At 37.1% G+C, this 17696-nt stretch overlaps 1 protein-coding gene across 2 annotated transcripts in view; it reads left to right on the top strand.

Moving 5' to 3' along the window:
* Positions 1-6377: 6377 nt before the first annotated feature.
* Positions 6378-17696, top strand: part of RAB27B (RAB27B, member RAS oncogene family) — a 64580-nt gene continuing 53261 nt past the window's right edge. The window contains exon 1 of one of the 2 annotated variants that reach the window (XM_001083132.5): positions 6378-6990. The gene's annotated coding sequence lies outside the window, so the exon portion shown is untranslated. The remainder of the gene's footprint in view (positions 6991-17696) is intronic. The other variant, XM_077975057.1, reaches the window with a different exon arrangement.

Here is a 17696-nt window from a genome sequence, read left to right as displayed (position 1 = left end):
ATAGTTTTAAAAAAGTAATCATATAGCATGTGATTCTTGGCTATGATCAAACCTTAATTAACTAGCTGTTATTTTTATTTTTTTGAGATGGAGTTTCACGCTTGTCGCCCAGGCTGGATTGCAATGGCACGATCTCGGCTCACTGCAACCTCCACCTCCTGGGTTCAAGCAATTCTCCTGCCTCAGTCTCCCGAGTACCTGGGATTACAGCCATGGCCCCCACGCACGGCTAATTTTTGTATTATTAGTAGAGATGAGGTTTCACCATGTCAGCCAGGCTGGTCTCAAACTCCTGACCTCAGGTGATTCACCCACCTCAGCCTCCCAAAGTGCTGGGATTACAAGAATGGGCTACCACGCCCAGTCAACTAGCTGTTATTCTTTACAACTTATAACATCATATATGGCCAAAAATAAGGCAAGATGATTTCCCAAATTATATCTTAAAAAAGAGATAGTTATCTTAACATTGGAGTCCCGACAGTTCTCTTATAAGGAAACAATCATCAAATTAATTTGATAAAAGTGTATTTTGAGAAGGAAAGACATATTTGCCTGAAATTACATTAGTCAGTGTTAGTTGCGATGCCTAGAAAAAAATACCTTATAATTGGTTAAAAGGCCAGCGAAGGAATTTAAGATGACTTAATAGTCATTCCTGAATATATGACATCACAGCTTGAAGTGTTTGCAGTTTAAAAAGTAGCAAAAGTAACAAAAACACTGGTTTTAGGTAACAGCTTTTGGGAAAATGGAGAAATCACCATATATTCATTTGTACTTATATGGTAAGCCCATATGACATTTTATTTTGCAGCTCACCATAAAGCTACCAGCAAAGCAAATATAATTATAAATTTTATATGGCTTTGCATATGACTGTACTTATGTCCACACATACAATTATATATGCTAATAAATGACTATAGTTATGTATGCGTATTTTCATATGACTTGTAGAAAATGAATTATTCTTTCCTGTGTGCTTAGTTCTTATTTTTATAACTTTTCTTCTCTTTAACCAATTTTTGTTCTTGTAATTATTTCTAAAATTCTGCTTATAGGTTTTTTTAATAAAGATGTCAAATGTTCATAGACAGGATCATGGCATACCCACACTACTGTGACTTCTTGACAAGTTAGTACTTTTCATAAAGGCTATATGTGAACATCACTCGTGACATTATTTGGACCTTTCCCACAGCATGTTCCTCTAACATAAGAAGAAAAAATCAGACAAAATTACAATAATTTCTAATAAGGTCCAAGTATATCTTCATTACACTTTCTAAAAAACAGGCAAAATGAGGTTGGAACTGGGAAGGTTGAGACCTCACCACAGAGTAGATGCTGTAGGTACAATTGTGAAAACATAGCCAGTTTAATGAGAATATATCTAAAATAGGTCTTTATGTGCTATACATTTAAAGTAATTTGCCAGTAGAAAGTATCTTAAGCATATATATTTCTCAAAGTTACATCTTCATTGTGAAAAAAACTAGCATGGCCTGGAAGTCCAGTCTTATGACTTGTTAGTCGTGCTGTGAGGTTTTCTCAAACTGGAGAAGGGTGGATTTTGATTTGTGATTAGACAGACTTCTTCACATGAACAGAATATCAGCAGGAGGTAGAGGCACACCCGTGCATAACTTTCTGGTGAAGCCTTCCCTGCAATCGCAAGAAAAGGGTTACAAAATCTCAGATCTCATCAGTGAGGGGGTCAAGTCAAGAGAAATTTTTAAGAGGATAGTGAAGGATGAAAGGCATTGTCATGACCAGAAGGTCAGTGGCTCATGCTACTGAAGACAAGAGAGAAGAAACCAAATATATTTGTTACTTAAAGCTTAAAATGCTGATTTTCTCTTAGAGCACACCTTTATTTTTCCTTCATGTTCTGCACTGCATCCCCCATACCTGGCAGTGTACCAGGCACAAGTTGCTTAATAAATGTTTGTTGAATGAATAAATCATTGTGCAAACCTATCAAATCTTTCTTCATTCTGCATTTCAATTCACTTTCTCCACTGCTTATAGATCATTATATTAAAGTATATATAAATACTTTAATAAAGCATAATGTTTTCTCTATAGAACAAATATCTTTTGTTTCCTTTTGTGTATTTTAAGTGTAATTTAAAATTAATTTTATTTTTATTAAGGTAATATATCTCATAACTTAAAACAAAATCAAAATCTACGGTTCTTGTGGAACAGTGCAGGTCTCCTCCTAAGCCCTGATCTTAATCCCCCAGGCAAACATTTGACTCTTTCAGTAGCTTTTTAACTGTACTTTTATATTTCTAACTGGTTTGCTTATCCTGCTATTTCTTTAGCAACTTTACACATTATTTATTGATTTTTGTTATAATAGTTGAGGGTTTAGTTGTCTTACATGCACATATACATGGAGAGTCTTTCCCTCTGCCATCCTCCACCTGTAGTTTTATTGTAGTTTAGGGTTAATACTCTTGTCAGTGTTCCCAACATTTTTATTATGTCCAGATCTGAACAAAGTGGTATTCTATCATAATGTTTCTTTTCTCTTGCAACTTTTTGTTTCTCATGGAGTTAATAATGTCCTTTTAAAATTAATTCAGCACACTCTGTACCTATTGTATATTATTCACAATTGCCTCCAACTGATCTTAACAACTGTAACACAATGATCTAACTGTGGTAACAACTCTAAAATATCTTCTTGGCATTATACAATACAAGTTTACTTCTAGCTCATGTGGTAGTCCAGCATGTGGCAGCTGGGGTTGCCATGTCACACCCTAGTTCAGGGTCATGACTTTTCGTCTAAGGGCTGTCATGTCTTCTAGGGCCTTAGAGCTCTTCGTTGGTTCTTTGCATCTGCACACTAATAAGGGAAGAGGGGAAGTGTAGAGGATCTCCGGGCATACCCTGGAAGTGACGTACATGACTTCTGCCCACAATCCATGAACCAGACCTCAGTGACATGCGTCCCCACCTGCAAGGGGCTAAGAAATGAAATCTAGTGTGGTGCTCAGGAAAAAGAGCAGAACATGGAATCTGGTGGGCACTTCCCACTATCTACTGTATTTTCAAATGCACATGTGTATCAAACAATCTATCATTTTCTTTTCATTTTTTTTTTTCTCAGAGACATTCCTGCTGCAGATCATCTCTTCACCTCTCTTTAGGCCTGCTTCACACTTATTGCTCTGGAGAATTTATTTTACTGCCTTTTATGTTGGGCCTGCATTTTTGGGGTTTCATCTCTTCCTCTTTCTTGATTTACAAGCTTATTTGGGGAACTGCTACTTTAAAATGGCACACAGGATGTGTATTTTTTAAGTCCATGCATATCTGAAAATTTTTTAAAATCAAGCTTGGCTGACAGTTTGTCTTGGTATACAATTCTAAGTTCAAAATAATTTCATTTAAAAATGTGAAGGTGTTCAAAGAAACTTCTGGATCCATTATTGCTCTTGAGAAATCGGATGCATTTATTTTTTCCTTTGTATGTGATTGGCTTTATGTTTCTGGAAGATGTTTTAGGTTTTTCTCTTTATTCCTGCATTTCTTTTATCTCAGAATGATATATCTCAATGAGTTTAATTATTTGATTAATTTAAAGGATTGTTCTCCTGGACGTTTAGTGAAACTTTTGACCCCCAAAGTTCATCATCTTCATTTCTGGTGTTGTTTTTGCATTTTTTTTCAAATTAGTGTTTTTATCCTTTTCTGCATAGAAAGAACTCTTTTCTAGAGCTTTCTGAGATTTCCATTAGTCAGAATTTTTTTCCATTTAAAAAAAATTTCTACAGCTTTTTGCTCTACTTTCCTGAAGATTTTTCAACTTAGTCTTCTCACCCATCTGTCAGTTTTTTGTAAATGTTGAGTATATTTTCAATTTCAAAAGATTTTTTTCCTGTTTTGTGTATAAATTTCTTTTTTTATTCATTATCTCTAGGAGCAGGGTAAAAAGGCATGTGTTCAGTTCATCTTGTTGAACCACAAATTACTCTAGTTTACTTTCTCCAGAAAATAAACCTCCAGTCTCCTGGAAGCTGGATTGAGCAGATGGAGGAACTTATGGTTGGTTGATTGTGTGACAGTGGGGAAGGGAACTTTGGGTCCAAGCATTCCAGTAAACAGACGTACAACCAAACCCCTGTGTTTACCCCACCACCTGGCCTCCTTCTATGCTGAGATTTCTGCCTCCTAGGCCTGAGTCTGCCCAGGTTTTGCAGGAAGAATTGGCTTGCTTTTTATCCGTAATCTCTCCTGCAGGCATGCAATGTATAGAATCCTCTGCTCTTCCAAATCAGCCACCACGCCTCCATCTGATTTAGCTTCTTCCAAAATTCATTGCAAGTTTATCTGTTATTTTATCTGCTTATTTGACTTTGTGGTTCAGTAACATTTTAAAAAATTCATTTATTCTTGTAATAAAGCAGTTTGAAGAGAGATGAAATACATGTGATAATTTTGCCATTTGTAACGACATATCACCCCATGTACATTAACGTTTACCTCAGTGCCATATTGATTGAATTAGACAGATGTTATGTCTAGTTAAGTTGGGCTACATAAACTCCAGGTGAGGAAGACCTTATCACATAATGCTGTCCCCGTGTTTTCACTGGTTTTCCATTATTTTTTATTCTGCTCTACCTCTAGTCAAAGTGGTCTTCGTGGAGTGGCCAAGCAATATTTCTCTTGTGTCTTCCTACTCTTTCTCTTTCTTGGAACCCCTCTTCCCAGGGAAGGAAATGCTCCGCCACTCTCTGGTAGTGTCACTATGTAACACTACTGGATCTGAGCCTTGGAACCTCAGAGACAGGACTCTATGTGGCAAGTCACTCCAGGAGAGCTATTCCTGCAAGAGTTGGTCCTATAAAGCAGGTGACACACTTATCTAGGGAAAGGTGGCAAGGAGAGTAATCAATAAATGTGTGTGTCAGATTTTCTCATGGCAGAAACTTTTTCTAGAAGTTGCAAGTAGGTAGCACAATGCAGTGACCACTATGAGCTCGGCATTCAGGATCAATAGACCTGACTTCCGTCTTTTGAACTTCATCACTTTGGACAGATTTACTGCGACTTTCTCAACCTCAGTTACCTCATTCTGAAAATGGAGACAATAAATATAATAGATGCCTTGCCTATTTCACAGTAATGTTGTGAAAGTCAAATGAGATGAAACTATATTGCGTACAGGAAATAATAGCTATTAGGATTAATGTCAGTGGTGAACACATGAACTAGGTAAAGAATATGGGTTATCATTGTATAGCACAGAGGGTGATTTTAAATCAATGTGTTAACAGTGGAAAAGATTCAAGTTTCTTATGTTCTTTCTTTTATTTCTGTCTGGGACCATAGACACATACTTGTTATACACATAGATATTGCTGTTAAATGCAAAGTAGATTTATCATAAATATAGATTCCAAGCATACATACTTTGAAAAATCTACAATCTGAGCCTCATATGCTTTTATGTAGTAGATCCAAAATAATTTTTATGAACTGGATCTTACTTGGCGAAAATGGAGTAGATTAAGTGTTACCAAAATTATAAGTATAGCCAACAGGTTCATAGAACTTACTGTGCCAGGCACGTTCTACGCACATTACTGATATGAAGTCAATTCCTCACAATAACACTATGAAAGTATTATTACTCTTCTTTTCAACTTTCAAGAACATTGAAGGACATAAAATAGAACTTCTTTAATAGTTTCATAGATTTCAATAGATTTCTATGAGACCAAAATGTTTTCTCTAATACTCAATTTTTCCACTACTTTGCTATTGTTTGTTTTGTGTTTTGGTTTGGGCTATTCCTTTGCTCCTTTCTACAAGAAATTCTCTGGAAGCTGATAACAGCAGTGCCTCCCAGATTGTCTCTAGGGCATTGAATAAGAACCAAGTTAAGCAATTAAAATTCAAGCAGTCATTGACATCTCATTGTTTACTAACATGAATCCAAGTCACAGGTTTGGAACTTTTAAATTCTGTTCACAGAGGAGTAAATCGGTTGCTACTCTAATGTACCCAAGCTTGTATTCTTACCTCTACTACCAGTCTGTAAATTAGGGATGTCTGAATGTGTCTAAAATGTAATCCCAAGATGGGCAGCCAGGATCGTTGCTTTGTGGACGAATCTAATGTGTTTAGAACAGGGCGTAGCACATAGTAGGTGCTTAATAAATATTTGTTCAATGCCTCCGTGTGCTCATTATCTTACTTAGTGGTAGCCTATTGACCTCTGAAGTGACTTTAGGAAGTGCATTAGGACTTTGGGAAGTGAGTTTGGATGTTGCATACAATTAATGCATTCATATGAACACATCCTAACTTTTGAAATATTAATTTCTTTCCAATGCCCTCTTTTATTTCCCGAGGCCATCCTCTGCTCCCCACTCGCAATCCCTCACCTTCACTCCCCATAGTTAATAAGACACCCCCTCGGAGGACAGAACGCAATGCCAGGGCCCCAGTTCTTCTCACAGCGCCCTGGGCTTTTTGAATGAGAGACATCAAAGAAAACACAGGAAAAAAAAATGAATAAAAATGAGCTCGCTGCTAGGGCTCGAAGCCCCACAGTGTGGAGATTTCATTCCTGAGCGGAGTGTGTTTCTCACTGCAGCAGTTGAGTCACCAGCAAGACTTGCCTGAGGTGAGCTCCGCACATCCGCGTTGGGACTTGCAGACACGCCTTCTTCTCACACAAACCTTACCCAGCCCCGCCACCGCGGCGGACTCCAAGGGTGGTGCCACCAGCCCTGCCACTCGCAGTCCTGACGGGCAGGGGCTGCGGACCGCCTGGCCTTGGACCCATCCGGAGCCACAGGTTGGAGGAGATAAGGAGCTGTCCCCGTGCTCGTCGCCCTGTGGAGCAGATCCTGTCTCCTTGCTGGCGGTGGAGCCCGGGAGTTCCAGGGCTTGAGAAGGGGAAGGAAACCTCTCTGAAATCTGACACCTGCTCTCCCGGCAAGGAAACTTCGCAGGCTGGTGAGTTGGGAAGGCGGGCTGTTGCTGCTGGAACGCGTTCCCACCCACCCGGGTGCTGCAGCGCCGGCCTGCACTGTTGTAAGTGAGGCCTCTGTGTGTGTGTGCGTGTGTGAGTGCCTGTACACCTTCGATCGCGGTTTCCATCAGAAATCCTTGCAAAGAAGACAGTAGTGATGTGTGCTGCACGGATGGCATGGGTCAACTCGACCTGGCTCTCTTTGAGTAAACACTTATCAAACAGCTGGTTACCACCAAAAAAAAGCAAAAAGAAAACCAAAAAGCCTAGGCACAGCAATGTTAATTTCCTTTCATTTGCAGCTCAAAAAAACAATCAAAATAATGAATAAGAAAAAGCATGGATGATGATGTGCTTAGAGTTTCATTCCAGGAGGAGTGACTTAGTGAGGCAAGCCAGGAGAGTGATAAGACATTTATATGCACTTCCTTACATGAAATAGCCACAGAGACCTTAAGAGTACTTTCTGTTTTCCAGTTTTTTGCTCTGTTACTTTCGAATTCTGATCTAAGTGTCGCACCAACTAGGGTATATGTGTGCATGTGTGTTCACTCAAGTAGTCACAATAAATTAGCTTTCAAGACTTTCCCACCCAATGCAATATTAATTAAGCCTCTGAAAACTACTGAAGTAGGTAAACTGCAAGCAGACTGCGTTCCTAGGAAAAAGCCGTGTTTGGTTAGAGCCTTCACACCTGTATCATGTTTTATGAGTTTTTTTATGTCAAGATCTAAAGCTAAGGTTATGCAATTCCAGTTTTAAACTGCACAGCATTAAGTCCAAAGTAATAACATATAATTTCAAGGTTATTAACAACAAAATTATTGTTTAATATAATACAGCTCTGAATTTTGATTGTGTTCTGTTTATAAGAAAAATGTCTATGGTTCTCAATATTTAGTTATAATCACATGTATTCAGTAATATCTATATAAAATATGCAGGGTTTTATGGTTATAAATTTTGAAAAGTTGATGGAAAAGAGGGACTTAAGCATTATTATAAACTCAGATATTTGAGTTTAATGAATTTTCAAGCTGCTGTAAAGTCCATATTGCAGTGATGAAGAGAAAAACATACCTGTCATGTGCCATTGCCCCTCAGTTATTTTTCACAGTTTCCTAGTATAATCCTCTACCCAGACGGGGTCAGCCATCCTTGAAGGCAGGAGGTGACTCCTACCGATAACCAAAAAAGGGTAATCTTGACAGATAGTTTAAAATTAATGGGGCTTTCCTGTTTCAGAAATGACTATGGCCTCTCATACAGTGTTACTGACATTGCCTTCGAAAAGAAAACAAAACAGCAGATGAAACTGGATGAGCCTGTTCTTATAGTTGCCAAGAAGGAATAAAGGGAATCTGTTGAATGTAAGCAAACCACAGTTCCTCTTTCTCATAGGTCATTTCTGGAACAGGCATGTTTGACCCAATAGGGAAGGTAACTCTAATATAATTGATCTTCTTGGTAGGAGAAGATCAGTTGGTATGCCAGTTTATACTACAACTATATGTTGGTTTCAGAATTGCTGTTCATTTATCTCACTGTTTTTCTGGAAAAATGGAAGTTATCCAAATGTCCAGGTGGTTCAGAATAGAAACCTGCTCTTTTCCCACCCTCACTCCTGCAAATTTTTGGTTAGGTTTTTGGGCTCTCAGATCAGTAGGGCATGAAATATAGAACAATTACTCATATAAAGCTCATCTCACAATCAATCCAGTTTCTTGAGTTGATTCATCACGGCAGGTTGACCAATAGTTCAGCTGTTAAGCAAGTAATTGTAACGTTGAGATGCAGGAAAATGATTTCAATAAAAACAGACAGGACATACCAAGTGTTTCCCATGAAGAATATGTTCCTTTCTAAAGATGGCTGCCAAAGGGGAATGATTTTTTTAAAAATTCATTATTAGGTATATATGGGGCTTAAGTATATCCTATAGAAGTAGGAAGCAGCAACATCACTACGCATAATAACAAACCTATTGTAAACCCCAAATATGGAGTTGATAGTATTACTCAATTTGTTTCACACCCTTTGCAATCATTATTCATGTTCTCTAAATATTAACCTCCCATTGGCACTCCTTAAATAAGACAAACTTGTCTAGATTGCCAATAAGGAGAGTAACACTCTGTTTATCAAATGGCCAAAAAAATCTTCAATAAATTTAGTCTTTTTAACTAAACCACTGCTCAATATACTGAGATAAATAATTAATTAAGTTGCTCGTTCATTTATTCAACAAATATTTGTTGAAAGTGTTATGCACTGAACTCTGTGTGGACAGAAGTGGACCAAAATTCCTGACCTTATAGGGCTTGTCTTTTACCAGGGAGACAAAGACCAAACTAGATAAGCAGGGTGAGTCTATGGCACATTAGCGAGAAGTGCTCAGCAGACAGTATGAAGCCCAGGAGGCATGCAGAAAGTGTCAGTGGCTGGGGTCAGGGAGAACTGAAATTCTATATCAGATGCCCAGGAAGAGCCTCACTGAGATGATATTTTATTATCGATCTGAGGCAAGTAAGGGAATGATCCACATGGATATGTGGAGGAAGACCATTCTAGATTGAAGCATTCTGGCATCTTTCAGGAACAGCAAAGAAGCCCACGCACCTGGCATAGAGGGAGTGAGGTGGGGGTGGCAAGAAATGGAAGAGAGGAGATAATGGGGACAGGTCTTGGAGGACTTTGAAGGTCCTAATAAACTTGTTGGCCTTTGTTTTTTATTCCAAGTAAAATGACAAAACACTATGATTTAGACATAGCCCGTTGAATGTTTTTCAATAAATATTTACTGAGCATACTATGAACTTTAATATTCTTCTAAGCATTGTGGATAACAGAGGTTAGTGAGATATACGAGGCCTCTGCTGTCATGGAAATTATATCTGGGGTTTGGAGAGAGACAGATAAGTAAATAAATTAGTAATTCTGGAACTTTTAGTGATACTAAGAAAAAAAAATGTTAAAGGATAATATAGTGAGAGTGACCTGAAGGGGACTGTGTGATTCAGTGGTCAAGAAAAGCCTCAGGGGAGGTGATTTATTTATTTATTTATTTATTTATTTTTTATTTTATTTATTTATTTATTTATTTATTTATAACCAAGACAGAGTCTTGCTCTGTTGCCAGGCTGGAGTGCAGTGGCATGATCTTGGCTCACTGCAACCTCCACCTCCTGGGTTCAAGTGATTCTCCTGCCTCAGCCTCCTGAGTAGCTAGGACCATAGGCGTGTGCCACCATGCCCAGCTAATTTTTGTATTTTTAGTAGAGATGGGGTTTTACCACATTGGTCAGGATGATCTCGATCTCCTGACCTTGTGATCTGCCCACCTCGGCCTCCTAAAGTGCTGAGATTACAGGTGTAAGCCACCGTGCCCGGCCAGGTGATCTTTTTAAAAGATCACTCTGGCTTCCTTGAAGAGACTAAGTCATAGGGTGACCAGAGCAGAAGAGAATCCAGTTAGGAGGCTATTCCAATAGACCAGTTATGACAGTGGCATAGATTAGGGTCAGAACAGTGGCCACCTAGAGAAGTAGAGAGATTCTATTTTGAAGATATTTGAAGGCAGAGCTGACAGAACTTACTAATAAATTGGATAAAGGTGGAGATGAAGAAACAAAAGAACCAAATGATTAACAGGATTTCTACTGAAAGATACTGGGTAGACAGAAGGCCATTTCCTAAGATGGATAAAGCTAGGGAAGAAACGGTTTTAATGGGAAATGAGGAATTTCTTTGCAGCCTTCTGAAGTGTTTTTCAACATCCAAGTGGAATTATCAACTTGGGCTTTTGCATATATGAATCTGGAACACCTAAAGGACATCATAGCTGGATATAGAAATTTGAGAGGCAAGTGCCTATGGATGCTATTTAGAGTGATAGCCTTGAGGACATCACTCAGAGAGAGATTACAGAGAAAAAAATCAGGACTTGAGGATGCAGCTCTGGCTTATGCAGACATTTGGGACCTTGAATGGGAGGAGTCAGTAAAAAGCCATTCAAGTGAAAGGTAAACTGGATGAGCATGTCATCATGAACCTAAGCCAGGATGTTTTTTTAGGATGAAGGGTGTGGTCAATGGGGTCAGACAGGACCAAGATAAACAGTGAGATGAGGACAGGGAAGTGATGATTGCATGTAGCAGTGTGGAATCATTGACAGTTCGGGAAAGAGATGGGGTTCTCAAAATAAGATATTCAGAAAAACTAACTTTAAAATATTCTGAAAATAGCGTTTCACCTAATTCTAAAGATAATTGAAAAGAAGGATGCCCCCAGAAAAACTCATGAGGCCACATACATAGAAGCTCTAATAAATTCAATATTTTTAAATGACTTCTAGAACAGATGAATAAAGGAAACATATAATTAGAAATAAGGAACGTGTTGTCAGAGCTGTAAGCATAGTTTGAAGAAGAGTAATGCACAGTGAGTGGAAGCTTGGGAAAAAATGCTCACGAGAGCGATAGATTATTTTCACATTGTTTGAAACAAAGCAGTGAATAAAGAAGGGTCATCTCCCTTCATGCTGGTGCTGGTGAACGTGAGAGAAAGTAGAATTACTCAGTTTCTACTTTGAGTCCCTCTTCTTTCTTTTCTTTTCTTCTTTTTTTTTTTTAGATGGAGTTTCTATTGCCCAGGCTGGAGTGCAGTGGCATGATCTCCGCTCATTGCAACCTCTGCCCCGGGGTTCAAGTGATTCTCCCACGTCAGCCTCCCAAGTAGCTGGGATTACAGGCATGTGCCACCACACTAGGGTAATTTTTGTATTTTTAGTAGAGATGGGGTTTCACCATGTTGGCCAGGTTGCTTTGAACTCCTGACCTCAGGTGATCTGCCTGCCTTGGCCTCCCAAAGTGCTGGGATTACAGGTGTGTACCACTGCACCCAGCCATGAATCCCTCTTCTTTCTATGTGAAAGAAAATAGTGTTCAAAATGGAAGGTCTACACAACACCAAAAGAAAATTAAAATCAAAGAAAGCTGGGAAGTTATTGCGACTGCAAATCACTTCTTTAAATGAGAAAGACTAATGGCAGAAGTGGTCAAGAGGACTACTGTGAGGAAAGGGCATTTCAGTTGAGACCTAAAGGTTGCCTAGTTGCTAGTCAGGTGAAGGGGTTGAAAAAGAACAAACCAGATGGTACAAAAGCATTTGCTGAATTCTTAACCTGGAAAAGATCTTGGAGTATTCAAGAAACTGAGGAAAGGAGTTTGGAGAATGGAAAGCAGGTGGCAGAGAGAGGCACAAGGTGAGTCTGGAGGCACCAACGGGGAAGAGTCATTGCAGAAACTAGACAAGACCAATGAAGATCAGGAAGTGCAGCAACCTAAAACTTAACTTGTCAGAGGTGTTATAGAGATGGCTTCTACTGGGAGGTTGAACTAAACAACCCTCAAGCTCTCATCCAAAGCTGTAATCCTACAAATACAAGAACACAATTTGTTTAATATTTGATAACATGTTATAGATATTTTAAATTAAGAATTGATAATGAAAGTTTAGTTATAAAATATAAAACAGATCAAAGTAAATTAAGTAGTGACTGCCTTATAAAGCAAATGTTTAATATCCAGAAAAGCAGGAAAAATGTTTCTAGGTAGCTACAGCTGTATTCAAGGATACCAAGACCCACTCACATAATTTTGGAAACGACTTCATAGAGAGGAGATGTAGACTTCTCCTGTAGTCTAGATGTAGACTGGGATTTAAATAAAACCAGTAGGAAGTCTATTATTAGTCAAATATTCCTAGTGTTGAGTAGTGTATAACTATAGACAGGGAATTCAGTCTCCTTAAGGATCTTGATTTTCTCCTGTGTAAAATAAAAGGTAAGGGTTATTTTAACATCCCTACTGTTCAACTCTAGACTTGGGCAACACATAATTCTTGTTTTATGTTTACTTCCTTCCTTCTTTCCTTCTTTTTCCTTTTCTTCCTTCCATTTATGTGTCTATCCCTCTAGATAGATGATAGGTAGAGATAGATAGATAGATAGATAGATAGATAGATAGATAGATAGATAGATAACCTTAGATCTACCTAAGGTTATCTTTATGTTATACATAAATCTGTGTGCATAAGTATATGTGTGTGTGTGTGTGTGTGTGCATATACGTAAACATGGAAGAAGAGATAGAAACATATGAACTCTATAATAGACAGAAAATTTCTTTTTAATAAGTTTAGGGAAAAAGTACAAGACTTCATTTTAGTCCTCTTTCTGGCTTCGTTCTAGCACATAAATTTATTTTCAATCATATTGAACTTGGAGTCAAATTAATCTGTTTTCTTCTTGTTTCTCTCCTTAACTTGCTCAGAAAAAAATGAGATTATGTATTAAATCTGACCTGAGGGATATACCAGAACAATAATAATTAGAAAAAGCAAAATCAGCTTGTATTATATTTGCCCAATCTAACTTAGGCAAGGTAATCAAAGCCTGAGAAGTTCATTAAATGAATTATTCAGTTCTTATGGTCTATTATTCAAAATATATTATTTTCATAAACAAAATGGACTGTTGATAAGTGTTCCTGTACATATCTAAATATTAAAAATACAAAATGAAATTAGATTTTTCAGAGGGAAAGAGAAACTAGTCGTGTCTTAGTGACTTTGAAAAGAATTAAACACTTTTTCTAATATCAAGAGGTGCCACATACTGACTTAGGTGCCTCCTTGGAGTAACTTAAGCCTCTGATTTTCTGGGACTTTGTCCCAAATGCTGTAAAATGTAGGAGCAATGCAACCTGTTTGCTAATTTATTAATTCTTTAAGCGAACTAAAGATAGATATCACAACTAACTGTATGGAAACTGTCTTCCCAGTCCCTATATCTGTCCCTCTCCCACTCAATCTTTGATCCTAATCTTTCTAAGGTTTGTAATACCTATTCTCAAATACTGCCTCTCAAGGTTTGGAAGTAAAAGCTTCTATTAGGAAGAACCTAGGAAACAACACTGCAAAACATATCTTACAGGAAAAGAAATGCTGTGATGAAAATATTCTCATATTTATAACAGAGGGTTAAAACATAACAAAACAGGCTTAAATAAATAGGCCATCAAGTTTGAAAGGTCTATTCTTTAATCTTCAGTTGGAAACGAGATGCTAGTTGATGAAGCCTGCATAGCAGTAATAGTAATAAGATGAAATGAGCAATTTTGGGTTTGCTTTTTTCTTGTAACGTCACTGGGCCATCATCAGGTGCTACTTATTTTGAAATTGTCCCATACAGTCTCCCCAGATCTCCTTTGCTATATTTTATTTTTTCACTTACCTATTAGGAAAACCAAGAAGACAAAAGTAAGATATACCCAACAAGTATTCATTAGTATTGTTTCTGAACACCTTGAATTTGGGTGCCCTCAGGAATGTACGTACTTGATAAGAATTTATTCATCTGTGATTATGGAGCAGCTTATATTTAGATAAAGATGAGGAGAGACGAAAAATGGATAAAGACAAAACATACTGATCATTAAGTACAGGTACACCAACCTGCAGGCTTTGTGTCCTCTGCAAACATGGAGAAACCTTGCTGGGCATCTGTTTCCTGTGCAAGCTCTGAGGAAGTCATAAAATTCTACATTGAGGTTTTCTTTGGAAATGATTAAATGATAATAACTGAGTTGCTTTGAAGATGAATTTGCCTCTAATTATACTGTTATTCTGCTTCCCAGCAGATCTTCTTATCAAGTGTATTTTCCATGGTTCTGATTCCTTAGTTTTCACCCTTTCAAAGTTCACTTTGACTTTTAAAGTAGACTTATGCATGAGGCCAGGGACCCGGAAACCAGTTTCCCATTCTTCAGTTCTAGAAGGTGTTAGATTCTAGTGATTTTAGTAAAACAAAGCCGTGAAGGTCTAAGCAGTCTAGAGCAGTGAGGTTGATTCTTAAAATCAATATTGTAAATATTGAGACACATGAGGGTATAAGCTTGGCAACTTGAGAACAGAGAACTAATTCAAAATAGAAAAGGAACAATTAAAATTCATAAATATTAACTATATGTTTAAAGAAATATGTTCTGTTTGCATTGCAATATTTTATAACCAGTAGAAATATTTTTGTCTTATTTTTCAGGAATCATGTTTTCTAAAAGTACGTAGAAATTAGAATCGGAGGATTTAAAAATAGCCCAGAACTGCTTTCTAATTGGTGTTTTCCACAGTAAACTGAACTGTGGAAAGTTCAGTTTATGCATTGTGCACAGTCACTTGATCTGAAAGACGAAAATAAGAAATCCAAGAATGAATGACGTTCTTTGAAGAGCAAAATTTCTACCTGTTGTAGGACATTATAAACATTAAGAAAAATGTTAAGTTGGTTAAAGGTGACAATGTTATTACAACAAAAGACCTGTCACCGTGTTAAACCTGACAATACCAATTTAATCTCTGGTATAATTTTCGTCTATCTGAATTTTTTTGCTTAAAACATTCATTAAGTGCCTACTATCTGGCAGGTCATATTAGGTACTTTAGTTGTAATGGTCATTAAGACATAGTTCCTGCTCTTAAAGAACTTAGAATCAAGTAAAATAGAGAGTTACATGAGCAGATAATTTTAATGTAACTTGATAAGTTTTCAGTTAGTGGTTTGAACGCAGTATTATGGTAATAAAGAGGAAGATAAATTTAAGGAGGTTAAAACTGTAGAGAGATCAGTGAGGAGTGGGAAATACCAAAGGTCTGAAATTGTAAAGTTGGAGAAGATAAATTATATTAATATTAAAGAAATAATTAGCAGGAGTGGGCATTAACCAGACATGGGGGGAAAGGAGAAATTATTATGAAGTCTAAATTTCTGGTTCTACTAAGGCAATAGATGGATAAATAGTGGTCCCCAAAATTGAAATCAGGCATAGAAAAGGAAAGGCAGGTTAAGGGAGGAAGAAGTACTGCATTTGAGGTAACTGTGGTTATTCAATTGCATATGCTCAAGAAAATAACTCTTGAAATCTAGACCTCTCAGGAGAGGTCAGGCTGATGATAATGACTGGGAAATACAGGCACATGGGTGATCTCCAAAATCTATGAGACCAAATGCCATCTGTCAAGGAGGTCTTGGAAAGAAGGAGGTGGAGTAACCATAAGAGAGGAATAATTATTTTCTTTATTTTCTACAAGCACTACTCTGCTTTAGCTAATAAGTACATTTAAGTTCTGGAAGGACTTAGGGAAAATTTAAGGTTATATATCTAATTATATATATGTGTGTATATATATGTATTTATCATTAAAATCATTGTTGTTAAATTGGAAGGACATAATAAATATGCCTGTAGCTTCTGTGGGGGCAATCACTAAGTAATTTTTCTTTCGTGTAAAATTCTCTTCGCTTATGTTCTCTCCCAACCCACCCTGTGAAAAATGACAAGTCATATCTCAATTATAAATACGTTCTAGTAGTAGAGATTGGGAACCCAACAGAAAGTGATTGAATCAAGTGATTCTGGCTCATTAATATCATGCTCTAATAATTGATGCCCAGCTAATGTTAATTTAAGTTCAAATTAACTCCCATTCTCTTCATTTTAATTAGTAGCTTTGTTCTAGCTTTGCTGTCACAAAATTGATGACACTTTTATCCTCAAGATCTACTTACCAAAACATAACAAATGTATCTTGATGTTCTAGAAAAATTACAGAATAATTGTCTAGTAATGAGTATTTGTGTAGATTCCAATAACATGTAAAATATTGTCAAGAAATTGACTTGAAAAACGTGTCAAATGATTGACCAAATTTAGGGAAAGTTACCTTGTCTCTTCTTCTGCCTCTTCTCTTCCTCTTCTTCATCTCCATGTTAATTTTTTTTTTAGTTCACTGTTTGAAAAAGTTTGGGGGATATTCTATTAAATTTATAAAAATTATTTATATCACCATCTGGGTGCTTCACACTCTCCATCACAAGTATTTCTGACTATTAAATAATTAGTATGAGAACATATTGCATGCCTACTTGTTCAGTTGAGATGTTCTCTGTGTTCCTTCTGGATTTCAGGTGTATAACTCTTTCTTTGTTATGGATCCATCATTTGAGACATCTAGTTTGAACAAATATGTTTTTCATAAAAGCTCCTTATAATATGGCAATATCCGAGTTATTTCTGTTGTGGTGATCATAGATGGAGAACATTTAAATGACTCATGTACGAGTCAGACACATAATCCACACCTACAAATATTCCAGGCAAGATTTCTGATTACAGTATTGTGGACTTCAATTTTTTTTTTCTTAAGCATTTGGCTACTTATATTATTCACTAAACTAGTATCGAACTGCTAATCTTCTGTGTTATCCCTATCTGTAAATTGATCAACATTTCACATTCTTTTGGGAAATATCAATGTGTTTTTTCTTGTGTTTTGATTGTAGGTAAGCTAACATTATAGGGACAAATCTCTTGTTTTGTAAAGAGTATATGGACTTATATAAGAGAGTAATAATAAATACGGAAAGACACACATATTGCTGGAAAAAGTCCTCCTACAACTTATGATGAACATTTGTGAATCATTTTAACTGATGACTATTTGACATGGTTATCAAGGGTGAAAATGTACATTGATGTTAAACCCTTGACTAAAGACCAACAATAAGCATCCCCATTTTCAGCTTCGAACTATTATCAGCAAAAGTATACATTCATTGAATATAACAGTGTTC

The sequence above is a fragment of the Macaca mulatta genome, chromosome 18 (assembly GCF_049350105.2).
Source record: "Macaca mulatta isolate MMU2019108-1 chromosome 18, T2T-MMU8v2.0, whole genome shotgun sequence".
NCBI lineage: Eukaryota > Metazoa > Chordata > Mammalia > Primates > Cercopithecidae > Macaca > Macaca mulatta.
This window is presented reverse-complemented; position numbering and strand designations above follow the sequence as displayed.